We start from the raw sequence: 25,189 nt of genomic DNA on the forward strand, positions 1-25,189 counted from the left end.
AATGTATGTAATCCCCAATCATAGCACTGACATTATGGCACAGCCTTGGTTTAATGTATGTAATCCCCACTCATAGCACTGACATTATGGCACAGCCTTGGGGTAATGTATGTCATCTCAACTCATAGCACTGATATTATTGCACAGCCTTGGGGTAATGTATGTAATCCCCACTCATAGCACTGACATTATGGCACAGCCTTGGTTTAATTTATGTAATCCCCACTAATAGCACTGACATTGTGGCACAGCTTTGGGGTAATGTATATAATCCCAGTTTATAGCACTGACATTATGGCACAGCCTTGGAGCAATGTATATAATCCTCACTCATTGCACTAACATGATGGCACAGCCTTGGGGTATTGTAAGTAATCCCCACTCATAGCACTGACATTATGGCACAGCCTTGGGGTAATGTATGTAATCCCCACTCATAGCACTGACATTATGGCACAGCCTTGGTTTAATGTATGTAATACCCACTAATAGCACTGATATTATGGCACAGTCTTGGGTTAATGTATGTAATCCCCGCTCAAAGCACTGAAATTATGGCACAGCCTTGGGGTAATGTATGTAATTCCGACTCATAGAACTCACATTATGGCACTACCTTGGGATAATGTGTGTAATACCCCCTCATAGCACTGACATTATGGCACAGCCTTGATGAAATGTATGTTATCCCCTCAAATAGTACTGACATTTTGGCACATCCTTGGGGTAATGTTTGTTATCCCCATTGATTACACTGACACTATGGCACAGCGTTGGGTAATGTAAGTAATCCCCACAAATAGCACTGACGTTATGGCACAGTCTTGGTGTAAAGTTTGTAATCCCCACTCAAAGCAATGACATTATGGCAAAGACCTGGGTATGTACGTAATCCATACTCATAGCACTGACATTATGGCACAGCCTTTGGGTAATGTATGTAATCCCCGCTCATAGCACTGACATTATTGTACAGACTTGGGGTAATGTATGTAATCCCCACTAATAGCACTGACATTATGGCACAGCTTTGGTGTAAAGTATGTAATCACCACTCATAGCATTGACATTATGGCACAGACGTGGGGTAATGTATGTAATCCTCACTCATAGCACTGGCTTTATGGCACAGCCTTGGGGAATTTTATGTAATACCCGCTCATAGTACTGACATTATGGCACAGCCTTGAGGTAATGTATGTAATCCCCACTCATAACACTGACATTATGGCACAGCCTTGGGGTAATGTATGTAATCTCCATTCATAGCACTTACATTATGGCACAGACATGGGGTAATGTATGTAATCTCCACTAATAGCACTGACGTTATTGCACAGACATGGGGTGATGTATGTAATCCCCACTCATAGCACTGACATTATGGCACAGCCTTGGTGTAATGTATGTAATCCCCACTCATAGTACTGACATTATTGCACAGCCTTGAGGTAATGTAGGTAATCCCCACTCATTGCACTGAAATTATTACACAGCCTTGAGGTAATGTATGTAATCCCCACTCATAGTACTGACATAATAGCACAGATTTGGGCTAATGTATGTATTCCCCACTCACAGCACTGACATTATGTCACATCCTTGGGGTAAATTATGTAATCCTCACTCATAGCACTGACATTAGGACACAGCCTTGGGCTAATGTATGTAATCCTCACTCATAGCACTGACATTAGGACACAGCCTTGGGATAATGTATGTAATCCTCACTCATAGCACTGACATTATGACACAGCCTTGGGTTAATGTATGTAATCCAAACTCATAGCACTGACATTATTGCACATCCTTGGGGTCATGTATGTAATCCCAGCTCATAGCACTGATATTATGGCTCAGCCTTGTTGTAATGTAATTAATCCCCACTCATAGCTCTGACATTATCGCACAGCTTTGGTGTAATGTATGTAATCCCCACTCATAACTGATAATTTGGCACAGCCTTGGGGTACTGTATGTAATCTCCATTCATAGCACTGACATTATGACAAAGACCTGGGGTATTATATGTAATCCTCACTCATAGCACTGACATTATGGAACAGCCTTGGGTTAATGTATATAATCCCCACTCATAGCACTGACATTATGGCACAGCCTTGGGTTAATGTATGTAATCCCCACTCATAGCAATGATATTATGGCACAGCCTAGGGGTAATGTATGTAATCCTCACTAATATCACTGACATTATGGCACAACCCTGGGGTAATGTTTGTAATCCCCACTCACAGCACTGACATTATGGCACAGCTTTGGGGTAATATATGTAATCCCCACTGATAGCACTGACATTATGGCACAGCCTTGGGGTAATGTATGTAATACCCACTCATAGCACTGACAATATTGCAAAGCCTTTAGGTAATATATGTAATCCCCACTCATAGCACTGACATTATGGCACAGCCTTTGGGTAATGTATGTAATACCCACTCATAGCAGTGACATTATGGCACAGCCGTGGGTTAATGTATGTAATCCCCACTCATACCACTGACATTATGGCACAGCCTTGGGGTAATGAATGTAATCCCCACTCATAGTACTGACATTATGGCACAGCCTTGGGGTCATGTATGTATTTCCCACTCATAGCACTGACATTATGGCACAGCCTTGGGGTAGTGTATGTAATCCTCACTCATAGCACTGACATTATGACACAGACTTGGGCTAATGTATGTATTCCCCACTCACAGCACTGACATTATGGCACAGCCTTGGGGTAATGTAGGTAATCCCCACTCATAGCACTGACATTATGGCACAGACATGTGGAGATGTATGTAATACTCATTAACAGGACTGACATTATGGCACAGCCTTGTGGTAATGTATGTAATCCTCACTCATAGCACTGACAATATGGCACAGCCTTGGGGTAATGTATGTAATCCCCACTCATAGCACTGACAATATTGCACAGACTTGGGGTAATGTATGTATTCCCCACTCACAGCACTGACATTATGGCACAGCCTTGGGTTAATGTATGTATTCCCCACTCACAGCACTGACATTATGGCACAGCCTTGGGGTAATGTATGTTACCCTCACTGATAGCACTGACATTATGACACAGACTTGGGTTTATGTATGTATTCCCCACTCACAGCACTGACATTATAGCACAGCCTTGGGGTAATGTATGTAATCCTCACTCATAGCACTGACATTATGGCACAGCCTTGGGGTCATGTATGTAATCTCCATTCATAGCACTGACATTATGGAACAGGCTTGGGATAATGTATGTATTCCGTACTCATAGCACTGACATTATGGTAAAAGCCTTGGGGAAGTGTATGTAATCCCCACTCATAGCACTGACACTATGTCACAGCCTTGGGGTAATGTATGTAATCCCCTTTCATTGCACTGACAATATGTCACAGCCTTGGGGTAATGTATGTAATCCCCGCTCATAGCACTGACATTATGTCACAGCCTTGGGGTAATGTATGTAATCCCCGCTCATAGCACTGACATTATTGCACAGACATGTGGTGATGTATGTAATCCCCATTCATAGGACTGACATTATGGCACAGCCTTGGGGTAATGTATGTAATCCTCACTCATAGCACTCACAATATGGCACAGCCTTTGGGTAATATATGTAATCCCCGCTCATAGCACTGACATTATGGCACAGCCTTGGGATAATGTATGTAATCCCCACTCATAGTACTGACATTATTGCACAGCCTTGGGGTAATGTATTTAATCCCCACTCATAGCACTGACATTATGACACAGACTTGGGTTTATGTATGTATTCCCCACTCACCGCACTGACATTATGGCACAGCCTTGGGGTAATGTATGTAATCCTCACTCATAGCACTGACATTATGGCACAGCCTTGGGTTCATGTATGTAATCTCCATTCATAGCACTGACATTATTGTACAGACATGGGGTAATGTATGAAATATCCACTCATAGCACTGACATTATGGCACAGCCTTGGGGTAATGAATGTAAGCCTCACTCATCGCAATGACATAATAGCACAGACTTGGGCTAATGTATGTATTCCCCACTCATAGTACTGACATTATGGCACAGCCTTGGGGTCATATTTGTATTACCCACTCATAGCACTGACATTATGGCACAGCCTTGGGGTAATGAATGTAAGCCTCTCTCATCGCAATGACATATTAGCACAGACTTGGGCTAATGTATGTATTCCCGACTCACAGCACTGACATTACGTCACAGCATTGGGGTAAGTTATATAATCCTCACTCATAGCACTGACATTATGACACAGCCTTGGGTTAATGTATGTAATCCAAACTCATAGCACTGACATTATGGCACATCATTGGGGTCATGTATGTAATCCCAGCTCATAGCAATGATATTATGGCTCTGCCTTGTTGTAATGTATGTAATCCCCGCTCATAGCACCAACATTTTGGAACAGAATTGGGGTAATGTATGTAATCATTGCTCATAGCACTGACATTATGGCACAGCCTTGGGGTAATGTATGTAATCCCCACTCATAGCACTGACATTATGGCACAGCCTTGGGGTAATGTACGTAATCCGCACTCATAGCACTGATATTATGGCACAGCCTTGGGGTAATGTATGTAATCCTCACTAATGTCACTGATATTATGGCACAACCCTGGGGTAATGTATGTAATCCCCACTCACAGCATTGACATTATGGCACAGCTTTGGGGTAATGTATGTAATCCTCACTCATAGCACTGACATTATTGCTCAGCCTTGGGGTAATGTATGTAATCCTCACTCATAGCACTGACAATATGGCACAGCCTTTAGGTAATATATGTAATCCCCACTCATAGCACTGACATTATGGCACAGCCTTGGGGTAAAGTGTGTAATCCCCACTCTTAGCACTGACATTATTGCACAGCCAAGGGGTAATGTATGTAATCCCCACGCATAGCACTGTCATAATGGTAAAAACCTTGGGGCAATGTATGTAATCCCCACTCATAGTACTGACATTATGGCACAGCCTTGGGGTCATGTATGTATTTCCCACTCATAGCACTGACTTTATGGCACAGCCTTGGGGTAGAGTATGTAATCCTCACTCATAGCACTGACATTATGACACAGCCTTGGGATAATGTATGTAATCCTTACTTATAGCACTGACATAATGACACAGCTTTGGGGTAATGTATTTTTCCCCGCTCATAGCACTGACATTATGGCAAAGACTTGGGGTAATGTATGTAATCCCCACTCATAGCACTGACTTTATGGCACAGCCTTGGGGTAATGTATGTAATCCCCACTCATAGCACTGACATTATGGCAAAGCCTTGGGGTAATGTATGCAATCTCCACTCACAGCACTGACATTATGGCACAGCATTGGGGAATTTTATGTAATACCCGCTCATAGCACAGACATTATGGCACAGCCTTGGGGTAATGTATGTAATCCCCACTCATAGCACTGACATTATGTCACTGCCTTGGGATAATGTATGTATTCCCCACTCAATGCACTGACATTGTCACAGCTTTGGGGTAATGTATGTAATCCCCACTCATAGCACTGACATTATGGCACAGACATGTGGTGATATATGTAATCCCCATTAATAGGACTGACATTATGGCACAGCCTTGGGGTAATGTATGTAATCCTCACTCATAGCACTGACAATATGGCACAGCCTTGGGGTAATGTATGTAATCCCCACTCATAGCACTGACATTATTGCACAGCCTTGGGGTAATGTATGTAATCCCCACTCATAGTACTGACATTATGGCACAGCCTTGGGGTCATGTATGTAATCCCCACTCATAGCACTGACATTATAGCACTGCCTTGGGGTCATGTATGTAATCCCCGCTCATAGCACTGACATAATAGCAAAGACTTAGGGTAATGTATGTAATCCCCACTCATAGCACTGACTTTATGGAACAGCCTTGGGGTAATGTATGTAATCCCCACTCATAGCACTGACATTATGGCACAGCCTTGGGGTAATGTATGCAATCTCCACTCATAGCACTGACATTATGGCACAGCATTGGGGAATTTTATGTAATACCCGCTCATAGCACAGACATTATGGCACAGCCTTGGGGTAATGTATGTAATCCCCACTCATAGCACTGACATTATGTCACTGCCTTGGGATAATGTATGTATTCCCCACTCATAGCACTGACATTGTCACAGCGTTGTGGTAATGTATGTAATCCCCACTCATAGCACTGACATTATGGCACAGACATGTGGTGATATATGTAATCCCCATTAATAGGACTGACATTATGGCACAGCCTTGGGGTAATGTATGTAATCCTCACTCATAGCACTGACAATATGGCACAGCCTTGGGGTAATGTATGTAATCCCCACTCATAGCACTGACATTATTGCAGAGCCTTGGGGTAATGTATATAATCCCCACTCATAGTACTGACATTATGGCACAGCCTTGGAGTCATGTATGTAATCCCCACTCATAGCACTGACATTATAGCACTGCCTTGGGGTCATGTATGTAATCCCCACTCATAGCACTGACATAATAGCACAGACTTGGGCTAATGTATGTAATATCCACTCATAGCACTGACATAATAGCACAGACTTGGGCTAATGTATGTATTCCCCACTCACAGCACTGACATTATGGCACAGCCTTGGGGTAATGTATGTAATCCTCTCTCATAGCACTGACAATATGGCACTGCCTTGGGGTAATGTATGTAATCCCCACTCATAGCACTGACATTATTGCACAGCCTTGGGGTAATGTATGTATTCCCCACTCACAGCACTGACATTATGACAGACTTGGGCTAATGTATGTATTCCCCACTCACAGCACTGGCATTATGTCACAGCTTGGGGTAATGTATGTAATCCTCACTCATAGCACTGACATTATGGCTCAGCCTTGGGGTAATGTATGTAATCCAAACTCATAGCACTGACATTATGGCACATCCTTGGGGTCATGTATGTAATCCCAGCTCAAAGCAATGATATTATGGCTCTGCCTTGTTGTAATGTATGTAATCCCCACTCATAGCACTAACATTTTGGCACAGCTTGGGGTAATGTATGTAATCTCCATTCATAGCACTGACATTATGACAAAGACCTGGGGTAATGTATGTAATCCCCACTCATAGCACTGACATTATGGCACAGACTTGGAGTGATGTATGTAACCTCCACTTATTGCACTGACGTTATGGCCCGGGGCGTAACTATAAATTGTGTTACCCCATGCCAAAAAAGTTTCTGATGCCACTTCATGGCATTTTGATAAAACAAACAGGGCATATTTTGCTAAAATATGCCCTCACCCCCCATAGAATCTTTAAATTATTTGTAATTTCTCCTCCTTATAGTAATGCCCCTTATACATTATGCCAAACACCAAAATGCCTCTGCACATTATCACACACATCGTATTGCCACATAGGATAATGCCCATTACACATAATGTCACACACCATAATGCCCCTCACACATTATGCCACACTTCATAATACCCCTTACACATAATGGCCACACTCTGTTATGCCCCTTACGCATTATGCCACACACTGTAATGCCCCTTACGCATTATGCCACACACTGTAATGCCTCTTACACATTATGCCACACACTGTAAAGCCCCTTACACATTACGCCACACACTGTAATGCCCCTTACGCATTATGCCACACACTGTAATGCCCCTTACACATTATGCCACACACTGTAATGTCCCTTACGCATTATGCCACACACTGTAATGCACCTTACGCATTATGCCGCACCGTAATTCCCATTACACATTATGCCACATACAATTATGATTCTGACACCATTTTATGCACCAAATTAAGGCTTTTAATTATTTTTAAATTACCTGCTCATTGTCTAGGGTCTCATGCTTGTTGCCAGGGGTTGCATACTATGTTTTTTCTTTGGTTTTGTGCTCATTAACCGGGGTTTTCATGCTCATCAGGGGACATATGCTCTGGGTTCCATGCTTGTTGTCAGGGGACATATGCTCTGGGTTCCATGCTTGTTATCATGGGACATATGCTCTAGGTTCCATGCTCGTTGTCAGGGGACATATGCTCTGGGTTTCATGCCCGTTGTCAGGGGACATATTCTCTGGGTTCCATGCTCGTTGTCAGGGGACATATGCTCTGGGTTCCATGCTTGTTATCATGGGACATATGCTCTGGGTTCCATGCTTGTTGTCAGGGGACATATGCTCTGGGTTCCATGCTCGTTGTCAGGGGACATATGCTCTGGGTTCCATGCTCATTGTCAGGGGACATATGCTCTGGGTTCCATGCTCGTTGTCAGGGGACATATGCTCTGGGTTCCATGCTCGTTGTCAGGGGACATATGCTCTGGGTTCCATGCTTGTTGTCAGGGGACATATGCTCTGGGTTCCATGCTTGTTATCATGGGACATATGCTCTAGGTTCCATGCTTGTTGTCAGGGGACATATGCTCTGGGTTCCATGCTTGTTGTCAGGGGACATATGCTCTGGGTTCCATGCTTGTTGTCAGGGGACATATTCTCTGGGTTCCATGCTCGTTGTCAGGGGACATATGCTCTGGGTTTCATGCTCATTGTTTGGGGACCTATGCTCTGGGTTCCATGCTCGTTGTCAGGGGACATATGCTCTGGGTTCCATGCTCGTTGTCAGGGGACATATGCTCTGGGTTTCATGCTCATTGTTTGGGGACCTATGCTCTGGGTTCCATGCTCGTTGTCAGGGGACATATGCTCTGGGTTCCATGCTCGTTGTCAGGGGACATATGCTCTGGGTTCCATGCTCGTTGTCAGGGGACATATGCTCTGGGTTCCATGCTCGTTGTCAGGGGTCTCATGCTTGTTGTCAGGGGTTCTATGTTCGCTCCCAGGGTTCTCATGCTCGTTGTCAGAGGTCTCATGCTCATTGTCAGTGGTCTCATGCTCGTTGTCAGTGGTCTCATGCTCATTGTTAGAGGTCTCATGCTCGTTGTCAGGGGTCTCATGCTCGTTGTCAGAGGGCTCATGCTCATTGCCAGGGTTCTCATGCTCGTTGTCAGGGGTCTCATGCTCGTTGTCAGGGTTCTCATGCTCATTGTCAGAGGTCTCATGCTCATTGTCAGGGGTCTCATGCTCGTTGTCAGGGGTCTCATACTATGGGCTTACGTGCTCACTGCCAGGGGTCTTATGCTCGTTGTTGGGGGTTTTATGCTCTGGGTTCCATGCTCGTGCCAGTGGCTTCATGCTCATTTTCAGGGGTTTCAAGGCAGAAAATACAGCTTTTTGCACCTTTTACCAGCGGCGCCAGCGTTTTTCGGCAATTCTGCATAACGTTATGAGTGCTGTGATTCCCTGACAGATGCTAGAGATCAAATAGGACCTCTAGTTTCTGTCTCCATGCGGATGGCTGGACCGTATGAAATCTGCATAAACACTGACTGCAGGTGTGTGCCCCCAAGCCACTGCGGGGTCTCCGGGGGGCTCTAATTAAGGCACAGCCTTGGAGTAATGTATGTAATCCCCGCTCATTGCACTGACATTATGGCATCACCTACAGCCTATGGTATAATGAGTGATCTCTCTGTCAGCATCTCATGGTCTGAGATCTCCGAGTAACCAGTTCATTACCTGTTGGGGACAGCCAGTGACTGGCGGAGGAACAATCTGCTTCTTCTTTGCACATTACTTTATAGGCAGATCAGAGAGAAATGTTTAATTTCCTCAGTTTTTTTATACATTTATTAGTATTTCATGTGACTGTATACTATATACAGTTATCTGACCTAATACAATAATTACTGTACACTCACATCTAGATTTATATAGTAGCATAAGGCACAGTCACATCACCCCATCACATCTACAAACTATATAACCACATAAGGTACCTCATAACACCTCTGTGGATGGAGTGCCAAGGGGAGACTGCTATGACCAGGAGTGCTGTCAGCAAACCATGAGACCTTGTATCCCCTTACTCAGGATACACTGATATAGGGGCTTCATTCATCATCTTTAAAGAAACAGCATGAGCTGAAGAAAAGTTGGAAGCTGATAAGCAGAGCAAGTATGTGTCCTTAGACATGCCAGCAGCTGGAGATGTGTCTGAGGCTACCAGCGTGAAGGTTCCCACACAGAGGAGGTCTCTGCAGGATCTAATATCGGCAGACCACCTACTGTAAGAGATGTGAGGAATTTGTAAGCACTGCAGCCAGTGAGTATCAGGATATCCAGAAGCCAAAGTCTGATTGCTGTGAATGGAAATCCAAAATGGGAAAATATACTTTGCAAGATTTAAAAACCTCAAGCCTGAAAAGCATCAAGAACCGTGATAGTGACAGCAGTCCCAAGTTTGTGAGTGAAGGTTCTGGTGTTATGGCCCGTACTGTCAGTGACAGAACTTTTACTGAAGTATCTTTCTGGAAGGCCAAGCTAAACGTTACGTGATGTGTTGATGCCATTTTCATGTGTTTAGCCCAATTTGTTTTACAGGTTGCCACAGGAAAGCTCAAACTGAATGTTTGTGTAACATAAAGATGCTTGTAGGGAGGGGGTGTTGTATAAGATGTGCGCTACTGTGCAGATTCCAGTCTTCCTGTCCTTACCATGAGGCTTCATGCCCTGTTCCAAGATGGCTGCTTTATCAGTACTGACTATGGGGGTCATTCAGACCCGCTCGCGAGCGGCAGGACGCTCCCAAGCGGGTCGATGTTCCCCACTGCACATGCGCACAACGCATGGGGGTGTGCCTGCCAGACGGAGGCATTCCCATGGGAATGCCTACTGTCTGAAGCCGGCCCCACTGACATCACTAGTGATGTCAGTGGGAGTGATTTTGGCTCTGATAGAGCCAAAATCACTCCAGGGCTTGCGGCAGGGAGACCCTACAGCAGGGTCTCCGTCGCAAGTCCGATGGTCGCAATGGTCAAGACCATCGTGACCATCTTTTTGGCCGCTCGCATATGCTGTGGGTGGTCACCCACAGTTATGCGAGCGGCCAGGAGGACTCTCCATTTTCATGGAGGAGAGCCCTGATTCAGAGCAAGTGCTCTGGTCAGAGCGTTCAGCTCTGAATCAGGCCCTGTGTGCAGGGGCCATCTTGTCTTTACTGTGTGAAGATTGACATGATGGTTAGGTCTAGACTATACAAGGCTGATGGACCTGTGACGTCACACCCACGTGACCCGGCTTGAAAGGGGAAGGGGCGGGGATGATAACGGGTGACCAAAAGTGTCCCCTCGCGGGCTTGCTATGCTCGCCACACTTCGGGCATGGTGGCTCGCTGCGCTCACCACAAATATTTATTCCCCCTCTATGCCCTAGTGGATGGTAACGCAGGAGCGGTCCAGCCTCCTGCAGCGGTCACTTGATGGATACGTCACAGAGGTCCTTTAGCCACATAGGAAATAGCAGCAACCTTGACATGATAGGAGACAGAAGCCTCATACTTAACAACTTCTTGTTTTGCCTCCCTGAGAGAAGCCCGGGGAGGGGAAGCAGGTGAGTGGTGACAGGGGAAGGGGCAAACTCCTGCAGGGGCAGCCTCCCTCAGGTTCTGGGAGAGCAGGCAAGTATGACTTAGCTCCTATATGAGGAACCCAGTTATTACCTGCAATTAATGGTGTTCCAGCACCCTGCACCACTGCCCTCAAGCAGCGTACACTCACTGGCTAATGAGCTGAATAGGACCCCGGTCAGCATAAGCTCTGCTCCATCACCAGTGTACATGTAACAGTGAGTACAGCTGGACCTGCTATCTATCTGCTAACCAACATCACTGGGTAAGTAACTGGTCTGTTCCTGTAGTGAGTCATCCTGTGGTGTGTGCTCACATTACTCTGCTCCATCACCAGTGTACATGTAACAGTGAGTACAGCTGTACCTGCTATCTATCTACAAACCAACGCCACTGGGTAAATAACTGGTCTGTTCCTGGTGTGAGTAATCCTGTGGTGTGTGCCTATGTAACTCTGATCCATCACCCTTGTACATGTAACAGTGAGTACAGCTTTACCTGCTATCTATCTGCAAACCAACACCACTGGGTAAGTAACTGTTCTGTTCCTGGTGTGAGTCATCCTGTGGTGTGTTCCTATGTAACTCTGCTCCATCACCAGTGTACATGTAATAGTGACCCTGATGCAGAGACATATGCTCTGAATCTGGGTGTTTTTATTTTTTGTGCGGCCTCCTGGCCGCTCGCATAGCTGTGGGTGACCACCCACAGCTATAGCGAGCGGCCAGGATGATGGTCGCGATGGTCAAGACCATCGCGACCATCGGGCTTGCGACGAGACTCTTGTGGTAGGGTCTTGTGGCTGCAAGCCCCAGAGAGTTTCTGGCTCTAATAGAGCCGGAAGCTCTCCCACTGACATCACTGGTGATGTCAGTGGGGCCGCCCACAAATGGTAGGCGTTCGCTTGGGAATGCCTCCATTTGTGAATCCACCCCCCTGGCCATGCATACCAAATGGGGCGAGCTGTCAATCACCATCGACAGATCGCCCCCTTTGGTGCGAGACCCGGAGCGACAGATCACCTGTCGCTAGCTGGGTCTCACGCATGTACACAACGGAGCCGGCTCTGTCGTGTGCATGCCCAGTGGGCAAACATCGACCCAGTTGCAAGCGCTCAACGCTTGCGGCTGGGTCTGAATCAGGCCCTATGAGTACAGCTGTACCTGCTATTTATCTGCAAACCAACATCACTGGGTAAGTAACTGGTCTGTTCCTGGTGTGAGTCATACTGTGGTATATGCCTATGTAACTCTTCTCCATCACCAGTGTACATGTAACAGTGAGTACAGCTGTACCTGCTATCTATCTGCAAACCAACATCACTGGGTAAGTAACTGATCTGTTCCTGGTGTGAGTCATCCTGTTGTGTGTGCTCACATTACTCTGCAATATCACTCCCTGCACACACATTAGTTCCAACATTTAATTTATTCCATTCATGCTATACAGATATGTCCTCCCTCATCTTTCCCACAGCTGCGGCTTGCCTCGGCACATTTGCCGCTAGTCACCTGACCATGACCGAATACACACACAGTGTTTGCACCCACAATCCATAGGATTGCATGGTGCAAATTGTGCCATGTCCTAGCTTGTTGTGGTGTACATGTGTGTTGTGTCCTAGCATGTTGTGGTGTACATGTGTGCCGTGTCCTAGCATGTTGCGGTGTACAGGCGTGTCTGAAGTCTGTATAAATTAGCCACTGCGATCTCTCACATAACATGAGAGTCCTCTGTGTGTCAGGATATCAGACCTGCCGCAAGGGCAAGATGACCGCTCCATGTACGTCGATGTTAGTGGTATTTACGCAAGTAAGCGACATCGTTCGCAGGTAAGAAGGAAGCGGTGGACGTCCTTATACTCGGGTAAGCTTTCAAACTATTAGCATATTTTCACAGCTACTATCGCATTAGCGGCCATTTCTGAATAAGACGCAGAGGCCGCTGTTGTGTACTGAGGCGTTGGCATTAGAATGGGTGAGGATAAAACACGAACGTTCCTGGGCGGTGACTGGGAGGTGGTCTTATGTATGCACAAGAAAATGCTTCTCATGGGCGTGTCATGGGCGTGTCACAAGTGTGTCATTGAATGCCTCTGTATTCCCACACGCAGAGCTGCAGGCACAGAAGCCATGTATAGAGCAGCATCTCTGTGACGGCCACAGGCTGGTCCTATGCACAATGGTGAACACGATGATGGGCCGCAGGTGGAGTGCTTTGAACCTATGGCGGATTTGAACTGCCCCCATATATTTAAAGTGGATGTCTCAGAGCTTGCACTGTCCAGCGCAGGCTAATACACAAGAAAAGGCTAAAATTCATGTATGCATACCGCCTATGCAACTACGCAGAAAACTGCAAGGATCAATATAGCATGCACACCTCCGCCATCTAGTGGTACAGACATATAGTGCTCCACAAATGTATTGCACCATTGACTTGAGTCATAATGAAAAAATTAGACTCCTTCAATCACACAATGTCAAGTTTAATGGACAATTTTTTATTTTACTCGTTTGTTTCAGAGTAGTATTCTGGATATCCCTCTATTTGTTACACAGCTGCATCATTAAGCTGGATAATCGGATTCCCAAGAAAATGCCACTGAATCTGTGCTGTCATTTCAGAGTTCAACAGTACCTATGACCTGCTCAACCCTGATGGGATTCGAATTTACCACGGCGTGAAGGATGAGGAATGCTGTGGTCCCCGGATGGATGTGAACTTCTGGAATACCCATGGTGTCCATGTCCTACACCTTCTTCTGGAAGAAGAATACTGCATGTGTAGCAGTAATGTAAGATATGAATATAAAGTTAAAACATACAGTATAAACCAATAGGAATAACAAACTGCAATTGAGACATAAAACACAGACAGTAAGGACTAGTCATACACAAAACACAGACAGTAAGAACTAGTCATACACAAAACACAGACAGTAAGGACTGGTGGGACACAAAACACAGACAGTAAGGACTAGTCATACACAAAACACAGACAGTAAGGACTAATGAGAAACAAAACACAGACAGTAAGGACTAGAGAGAGACAAAACATAGACAGTAAGGACTAATGAGACACAAAACACAAACAGTAAGGACTAGTGAGAGACAAAACACAGACAGTAAGGACTAGTAATACACAAAACACAGACAGTAAGGACTGGTGAGACACAAAACACAGACAGTAAGGACTTAGTCATACACAAAACACAGACAGTAAGGACTAGTGAGAGACAAAACACAGACAGTAAGGACTAATGAGACAAAAAACACATACAGTAAGGAGTAGTGAGAGACAACTAACAGACAGTAAGGTGTAGTGAGAGACAAAACATAGACAGTAAGGACTAGTGAGAGACAAAACACAGAAAGTAAGGACTAGTCATACACAAAACACAGACAGTAAGGACTAATGAGACACAAAACACAGACAGTAAGGACTAGTGAGAGACAAAACATAGACAGTAAGGACTAGTGAGAGACAAAACACAGACAGTAAGGACGAATGAGACACAAAACACAGACAGTAAGGACTAATGAGAGACAAAACATAGACAGTAAGGACTAGTCATACACAAAACACAGACAGTAAGGACTGGTGAGACACAAAACACAGACAGTAAGGACAGGTGAGACACAAAACACAGACAGTATTGACTAGTGAGAGACAAAACAGAGACAGTAAGGACTAGTGAGAGACAAAACACAGACAGTAAGGACTAATGAGAGACAAAACATAGACAGTAAGGACTAGTGAGAGACAAAACACAAACAGTATGGAATAGTCATACACAAAACACAGACAGTAAGGACTAGTCATACACAAAACACAGACAGTAAGGACTAGTGAGAGACAAAACATTGACAGTAAGGACTAGTGAGAGACAAAACACAGACAGTAAGGACTAGTCATACACAAAACACAGATAGTAAGGAATAGTCATACACAAAACACACAGTAAGGACTAGTTAGAGACAAAACACAGACAGTAAGGACTAGTGAGAGACAATACACAGACAGTAAGGACTAGTGAGACACAAAACAGAGACAGTAAGGACTAGTGAGGCAAAACACAGACAGTAAGGACTAGTGAGACACAAAACACAGACAGTAAGGACTAGTCATACACAAAACACAGACAGTAAGGACTGGTGAGACACAAAACACAGACAGTAAGGACTAGTCATACACAAAACACAGACAGTAAGGACTAGTGAGAGACAAAACACAGTAAGGAATAATGAGACACAGAACACAGACAGTAAGGACTAGTGAGACACAGAACACAAACAGTAAGGACTAGTGAGAGACAATACACAGACAGTAAGGACTAGTGAGACACAAAACACAGACAGTAAGGACTAGTGAGACACAAAACACAGACAGTAAGGACCACTGAGACACAAAACACAGACAGTAAGGACTAGGGAGACACAAAACACAGACAGTAAGGACTAGTGAGACAAAAAACACAGACAGTAAGGACTAGTGATACACAAAACACAGACAGTAAGGACTAGTCATACACAAAACACAGACAGTAAGGCCTAGTCATACACAAAACACAGACAGTAAGGACTAGTCAAACACAAAACACAGACAGTGAGGACTAGTGAGAGACAAAACACAGTAAGGAATAATGAGACACAGAACACAGACAGTAAGGATTAGTGAGACACAAAACACAGACAGTAAGGACTAGTGAGAGACAAAACACAGACAGTAAGGACTAGTGAGAGACAAAACACAGTAAGGAATAATGAGACACAGAACACAGACAGTAAGGACTAGTGAGAGACAAAACACAGACAGTAAGGACTAGTGAGAGACAAAACACAGTAAGGAATAATGAGACACAGAACACAGACAGTAAGGACTAGTGAGACACAGAACACAGACAGTAAGGACTATTGAGAGACAAAACACAGACAGTAAGGACTAGTGAGAGACAATACACAGACAGTAAGGACTGGTGAGACACAAAACACAGACAGTAAGGACTGGTGAGACACAAAACACAGACAATAAGGACTAGTGAGAGACAAAACAGAGACAGTAAGGACTAGTGAGAGACAAAACACAGACAGTAAGGACTAATGAGAGACAAAACATAGACAGTAAGGACTAGTGAGAGACAAAACACAGACAGTATGGACTAGTCATACACAAAACACAGACAGTAAGGACTAGTCATACACAAAACACAGACAGTAAGGACTAGTGAGAGACAAAACACAGACAGTAAGGACTAGTGAGAGACAATACACAGACAGTAAGGACTGGTGAGACACAAAACACAGACAGTAAGGACTGGTGAGACACAAAACACAGACAATAAGGACTAGTGAGAGACAAAACAGAGACAGTAAGGACTAGTGAGAGACAAAACACAGACAGTAAGGACTAATGAGAGACAAAACATAGACAGTAAGGACTTGTGAGAGACAAAACACAGACAGTATGGACTAGTCATACACAAAACACAGACAGTAAGGACTAGTCATACACAAAACACAGACAGTAAGGACTAGTGAGAGACAAAACATAGACAGTAAGGACTAGTGAGAGACAAAACACAGACAGTAAGGACTAGTCATACACAAAAAACAGATAGTAAGGACTAGTCATACACAAAACACACAGTAAGGACTAGTTAGAGACAAAACACAGACAGTAAGGACTAGTGAGAGACAAAACAGAGACAGTAAGGACTAGTGAGGCAAAACACAGACAGTAAGGACTAGGGAGACACAAAACACAGACAGTAAGGACTAGTCATACACAAAACACAGACAGTAAGGACTGGTGAGACACAAAACACAGACAGTAAGGACTAGTCATACACAAAACACAGACAGTAAGGACTAGTGAGAGACAAAACACAGTAAGGAATAATGAGACACAGAACACAGACAGTAAGGTCTAGTGATACACAAAACACAGACAGTAAGGACTAGTCATACACAAAACACAGACAGTAAGGACTAATCATACACAAAACACAGACAGTAAGGACTAGTGAGAGACAAAACACAGTAAGGAATAATGAGACACAGAACACAGACAGTAAGGACTAGTGAGACACAGAACACAGACAGTAAGGACTAGTGAGAGACAATACACAGACAGTAAGGACTAGTGAGACACAAAACACAGACAGTAAGGACTAGTCATACACAAAACACAGACAGTAAGGACTAGTCATGCACAAAACACAGACAGTAAGGACTAGTCATACACAAAACACAGACAGTAAGGACTAGTCATACACAAAACACAGACAGTAAGGACTAGTGAGAGACAATACACAGACAGTAAGGACTAGTGAGACACAAAACACAGACAGTAAGGACTAGTGAGACACAAAACACAGACAGTAAGGACTTGTGATACACAAAACACAGACATTAAGGACTAGTGAGAGACAAAGCACAGTAAGGAATAATGAGACAGAACACAGACAGTAAGGACTAGTGAGACTCAAAACACAGACAGTAAGGACTAGTGATGCACAAAACACAGACAGTAAGGACTAGTGAGAGACAAAACACAATAAGGAATAATGAGACACAAAACACAGACAGTAAGGACTAATGAGACACAAAACACAGACAGTAAGGACTAGTGATACCCAAAACACAGACAGTAAGGACTAGTGATACACAAAACACAGACAGTAAGGACTAGTGAGAGACAAAACACAGTAAGGAATAATGAGACACAGAACACAGACAGTAAGGACTAGTGAGAGACAAAACACAGACAGTAAGGACTAGTGAGAGACAATACACAGACAGTAAGGACTGGTGAGACTTAAAACACAGACAGTAAGGACTGGTGAGACACAAAACACAGACAGTAAGGACTAGTGAGAGACAAAACAGAGACAGTTAGGTCTAGTGAGAGACAAAACACAGACAGTAAGGACTAATGAGAGACAAAACATAGACAGTAAGGACTAGTGAGAGACAAAACACAGACAGTATGGACTAGTCATACACAAAACACAGACAGTAAGGACTAGTGAGAGACAAAACATAGACAGTAAGGACTAGTGAGAGACAAAACACAGACAGTAAGGACTAGTCATACACAAAACACAGATAGTAAGGACTAGTCATACACAAAACACACAGTAAGGACTAGTTAGAGACAAAACACAGACAGTAAGGACTAGTGAGAGACAAAACAGAGACAGTAAGGACTAGTGAGGCAAAACACAGACAGTAAGGACTAGTGAGACACAAAACACAGACAGTAAGGACTAGTCATACACAAAACACAGACAGTAAGGACTGGTGAGACACAAAACACAGACAGTAAGGACTAGTCATACACAAAACACAGACAGTAAGGACTAGTGAGAGACAAAACACAGTAAGGAATAATGAGACACAGAACACAGACAGTAAGGTCTAGTGATACACAAAACACAGACAGTAAGGACTAGTCATACACAAAACACAGACAGTAAGGACTAGTCATACACAAAACACAGACAGTAAGGACTAATGAGACACAAAACACAGACAGTAAGGACTAGTGATACCCAAAACACAGACAGTAAGGACTAGTGATACACAAAACACAGACAGTAAGGACTAGTGAGAGACAAAACACAGTAAGGAATAATGAGACACAGAACACAGACAGTAAGGACTAGTGAGAGACAAAACACAGACAGTAAGGACTAGTGAGAGACAATACACAGACAGTAAGGACTGGTGAGACTCAAAACACAGACAGTAAGGACTGGTGAGACACAAAACACAGACAGTAAGGACTAGTGAGAGACAAAACAGAGACAGTTAGGTCTAGTGAGAGACAAAACACAGACAGTAAGGACTAATGAGAGACAAAACATAGACAGTAAGGACTAGTGAGAGACAAAACACAGACAGTATGGACTAGTCATACACAAAACACAGACAGTAAGGACTAGTGAGAGACAAAACATAGACAGTAAGGACTAGTGAGAGACAAAACACAGACAGTAAGGACTAGTCATACACAAAACACAGATAGTAAGGACTAGTCATACACAAAACACACAGTAAGGACTAGTTAGAGACAAAACACAGACAGTAAGGACTAGTGAGAGACAAAACAGAGACAGTAAGGACTAGTGAGGCAAAACACAGACAGTAAGGACTAGTGAGACACAAAACACAGACAGTAAGGACTAGTCATACACAAAACACAGACAGTAAGGACTGGTGAGACACAAAACACAGACAGTAAGGACTAGTCATACACAAAACACAGACAGTAAGGACTAGTGAGAGACAAAACACAGTAAGGAATAATGAGACACAGAACACAGACAGTAAGGTCTAGTGATACACAAAACACAGACAGTAAGGACTAGTCATACACAAAACACAGACAGTAAGGACTAGTCATACACAAAACACAGACAGTAAGGACTAGTCATACACAAAACACAGACAGTAAGGACTAGTGAGAGACAAAACACAGTAAGGAATAATGAGACACAGAACACAGACAGTAAGGACTAGTGAGACACAGAACACAGACAGTAAGGAATAGTGAGAGACAATACACAGACAGTAAGGACTAGTGAGACACAAAACACAGACAGTAAGGACTAGTCATACACAAAACACAGACAGTAAGGACTAGTCATACACAAAACACAGATAGTAAGGACTAGTCATACACAAAACACACAGTAAGGACTAGTTAGAGACAAAACACAGACAGTAAGGACTAGTGAGAGACAAAACAGAGACAGTAAGGACTAGTGAGGCAAAACACAGACAGTAAGGACTAGTGAGACACAAAACACAGACAGTAAGGACTAGTCATACACAAAACACAGACAGTAAGGACTGGTGAGACACAAAACACAGACAGTAAGGACTAGTCATACACAAAACACAGACAGTAAGGACTAGTGAGAGACAAAACACAGTAAGGAATAATGAGACACAGAACACAGACAGTAAGGTCTAGTGATACACAAAACACAGACAGTAAGGACTAGTCATACACAAAACACAGACAGTAAGGACTAGTCATACACAAAACACAGACAGTAAGGACTAATGAGACACAAAACACAGACAGTAAGGACTAGTGATACCCAAAACACAGACAGTAAGGACTAGTGATACACAAAACACAGACAGTAAGGACTAGTGAGAGACAAAACACAGTAAGGAATAATGAGACACAGAACACAGACAGTAAGGACTAGTGAGAGACAAAACACAGACAGTAAGGACTAGTGAGAGACAATACACAGACAGTAAGGACTGGTGAGACTCAAAACACAGACAGTAAGGACTGGTGAGACACAAAACACAGACAGTAAGGACTAGTGAGAGACAAAACAGAGACAGTTAGGTCTAGTGAGAGACAAAACACAGACAGTAAGGACTAATGAGAGACAAAACATAGACAGTAAGGACTAGTGAGAGACAAAACACAGACAGTATGGACTAGTCATACACAAAACACAGACAGTAAGGACTAGTGAGAGACAAAACATAGACAGTAAGGACTAGTGAGAGACAAAACACAGACAGTAAGGACTAGTCATACACAAAACACAGATAGTAAGGACTAGTCATACACAAAACACACAGTAAGGACTAGTTAGAGACAAAACACAGACAGTAAGGACTAGTGAGAGACAAAACAGAGACAGTAAGGACTAGTGAGGCAAAACACAGACAGTAAGGACTAGTGAGACACAAAACACAGACAGTAAGGACTAGTCATACACAAAACACAGACAGTAAGGACTGGTGAGACACAAAACACAGACAGTAAGGACTAGTCATACACAAAACACAGACAGTAAGGACTAGTGAGAGACAAAACACAGTAAGGAATAATGAGACACAGAACACAGACAGTAAGGTCTAGTGATACACAAAACACAGACAGTAAGGACTAGTCATACACAAAACACAGACAGTAAGGACTAGTCATACACAAAACACAGACAGTAAGGACTAGTCATACACAAAACACAGACAGTAAGGACTAGTGAGAGACAAAACACAGTAAGGAATAATGAGACACAGAACACAGACAGTAAGGACTAGTGAGACACAGAACACAGACAGTAAGGAATAGTGAGAGACAATACACAGACAGTAAGGACTAGTGAGACACAAAACACAGACAGTAAGGACTAGTCATACACAAAACACAGACAGTAAGGACTAGTCATGCACAAAACACAGACAGTAAGGACTAGTCATACACAAAACACAGACAGTAAGGACTAGTCATACACAAAACACAGACAGTAAGGACTAGTGAGACACAAAACACAGACAGTAAGGACTAGTGAGACACAAAACACAGACAGTAAGGACTAGTGATGCACAAAACACAGACAGTAAGGACTAGTGAGAGACAAAACAGTAAGGAATAATGAGACACAAAACACAGACAGTAAGGACTAATGAGACACAAAACACAGACAGTAAGGACTAGTGATACCCAAAACACAGACAGTAAGGACTAGTGATACACAAAACACAGACAGTAAGGACTAGTGAGAGACAAAACACAGTAAGGAATAATGAGACACAGAACACAGACAGTAAGGACTAGTGAGAGACAAAACACAGACAGTAAGGACTAGTGAGAGACAATACACAGACAGTAAGGACTGGTGAGACACAAAACACAGACAGTATGGACTGGTGAGACACAAAACACAGACAGTAAGGACTCGTGAGAGACAAAACAGAGACAGTAAGGACTAGTGAGAGACAAAACACAGACAGTAAGGACTAATGAGAGACAAAACATAGACAGTAAGTACTAGTGAGAGACAAAACACAGACAGTATGGACTAGTCATACACAAAACACAGACAGTAAGGACTAGTCATACACAAAACACAGACAGTAAGGACTAGTGAGAGACAAAACATAGACAGTAAGGACTAGTGAGAGAAAAAACACAGACAGTAAGGACTAGTCATACACAAAACACAGATAGTAAGGACTAGTCATACACAAAACACACAGTAAGGACTAGTTAGAGACAAAACACAGACAGTGAGGACTAGTGAGAGACAATACACAGACAGTAAGGACTAGTGAGACACAAAACAGAGACAGTAAGGACTAGTGAGGCAAAAAACAGACAGTAAGGACTAGTGAGACACAAAACACAGACAGTAAGGACTAGTCATACACAAAACACAGACAGTAAGGACTGGTGAGACACAAAACACAGACAGTACGGACTACTCATACACAAAACACAGACAGTAAGGACTAGTGAGAGACAAAACACAGTAAGGAATAATGAGACACAGAACACAGACAGTAAGGACTAGTGAGACACAGAACACAGACAGTAAGGACTAGTGAGAGACAAAACACAGACAGTAAGGACTAGTGAGAGACAATACACAGACAGTAAGGACTAGTGAGACACAAAACACAGACAGTAAGGACTAGTGAGACACAAAACACAGACAGTAAGGACTCGTGATACACAAAACACAGACATTAAGGACTAGTGAGAGACAAAGCACAGTAAGGAATAATGAGACACAGAACACAGACAGTAAGGACTAGTGAGACACAAAACACAGACAGTAAGGACTAGTGATGCACAAAACACAGACAGTAAGGACTAGTGAGAGACAAAACACAGTAAGGAATAATGAGACACAAAACACAGACAGTAAGGACTAATGAGACACAAACCACAGACAGTAAGGACTAGTGATACCCAAAACACAGACAGTAAGGACTAGTGATACACAAAACACAGACAGTAAGGACTAGTGAGAGACAAAACACAGTAAGGAATAATGAGACACAGAACACAGACAGTAAGGACTAGTGAGACACAAAACACAGACAGTAAGGACTAGTGAGACACAAAACACAGACAGTAAGGACTAGTGAGATACAAAACACAGACAGTAAGGACTAGTGAGAGACAAAACACAGACAGTAAGGACTAGTGAGACACAAAACACAGACAGTAAGGACTAGTCATACACAAAACACAGACAGTAAGGACTAGTGAGAGACAAAACACAGTAAGTAATAATGAGACACAGAACACAGACAGTAAGGTCTAGTGATACACAAAACACAGACAGTAAGGACTAGTCATACACAAAACACAGACAGTAAGGACTAGTCATACACAAAACACAGACAGTAAGGACTAGTGAGAGACAAAACACAGTAAGGAATAATGAGACACAGAACACAGACAGTAAGGACTAGTGAGACACAGAACACAGACAGTAAGTACTAGTGAGAGACAAAACACAGACAGTAAGGACTAGTGAGAGACAATACACAGACAGTAAGGACTAGTGAGATACAAAACACAGACAGTAAGGGCTAGTGAGACACAAAACACAGACAGTAAGGACTAGTGATACACAAAACACAGACATTAAGGACTAGTGAGAGACAAAGCACAGTAAGGAATAATGAGACACAGAACACAGACAGTAAGGACTAGTGAGACACAAAACACAGACAGTAAGGACTAGTGATGCACAAAACACAGACAGTAAGGACTAGTGAGAGACAAAACACAGTAAGGAATAATGAGACACAAAACACAGACAATAAGGACTAGTGAGACACAAAACACAGACAGTAAGGACTAGTGAGACACAAAACACAGACAGTAAGGACTAGTGAGAGACAAAACACAGAAAGTAAGGACTAGTGAGAGACAAAACACAGACAGTAAGGACTAGTGAGACACAAAACACAGACAGTAAGGACTAGTGAGAGACAAAACATAGACAGTAAGGACTAGTGAGACACAAAACACAGACAGTAAGGACTAGTGAGACACAAAACACAGACAGTAAGGACTAGTGAGAGACAAAACACAGACAGTAAGGAATAATGAGACACAAAACACAGACAGTAAGGACTAGTCATACACAAAACACAGACAGTAAGGACTAGTGATAGACAAAACACAGACAGTAAGGACTAGTGAGACACAGAACACAGATAGTAAGGACTAGTGAGACACAGAACACAGACAGTAAGGACTAGTGAGACACAGAACACAGAGAGTAGGGACTAGTGAGAGACAATACACAGTAAGGAATAATGAGACACAGACAGTAAGGACTAGTGAGACACAAAGGTTAATATAACAGTAACCAGTATGACTTTCTCACATGTATCTATTTTTTTAAATTGTTAAAAAAAGGTTTAAATATTTTGTTGACTTTTCTGATTTTAAAACCATTTAGTGTTTCCTGTTCAATAATTAACATGTAGCTTTTATGGAATAATATATGAAGATGGAAAAGATCTTGATATATATGGCAGGAGAGATATAGATATATATATATTTGGTAGGTAAGATACACATATACATGGACAGGTGAGACTCAGTTATACAGTACATAGAGATAGGTGAGATACAAATATATATGGACATGTGAGATACAGGTATTATATATAAATTACAGGAAAAGTAATGAGACTGATGTTTTTATTCAGAATCCGATAACTTCACAGGATCTGAACATTTTTCTTTTGAAAGTTCCGTCCTTCACATTCAATATTTTTTTGCAGCGTTTCAACAACGATTCATAGACGCGCAGTAGAAGGTGTTTGTGACATCACTGTTAGTG

Source organism: Taudactylus pleione, unplaced genomic scaffold (assembly GCF_031769625.1).
Source record: "Taudactylus pleione unplaced genomic scaffold, aTauple2 ptg000429l, whole genome shotgun sequence".
In the NCBI taxonomy this organism is placed as follows: Eukaryota; Metazoa; Chordata; class Amphibia; order Anura; family Myobatrachidae; genus Taudactylus; species Taudactylus pleione.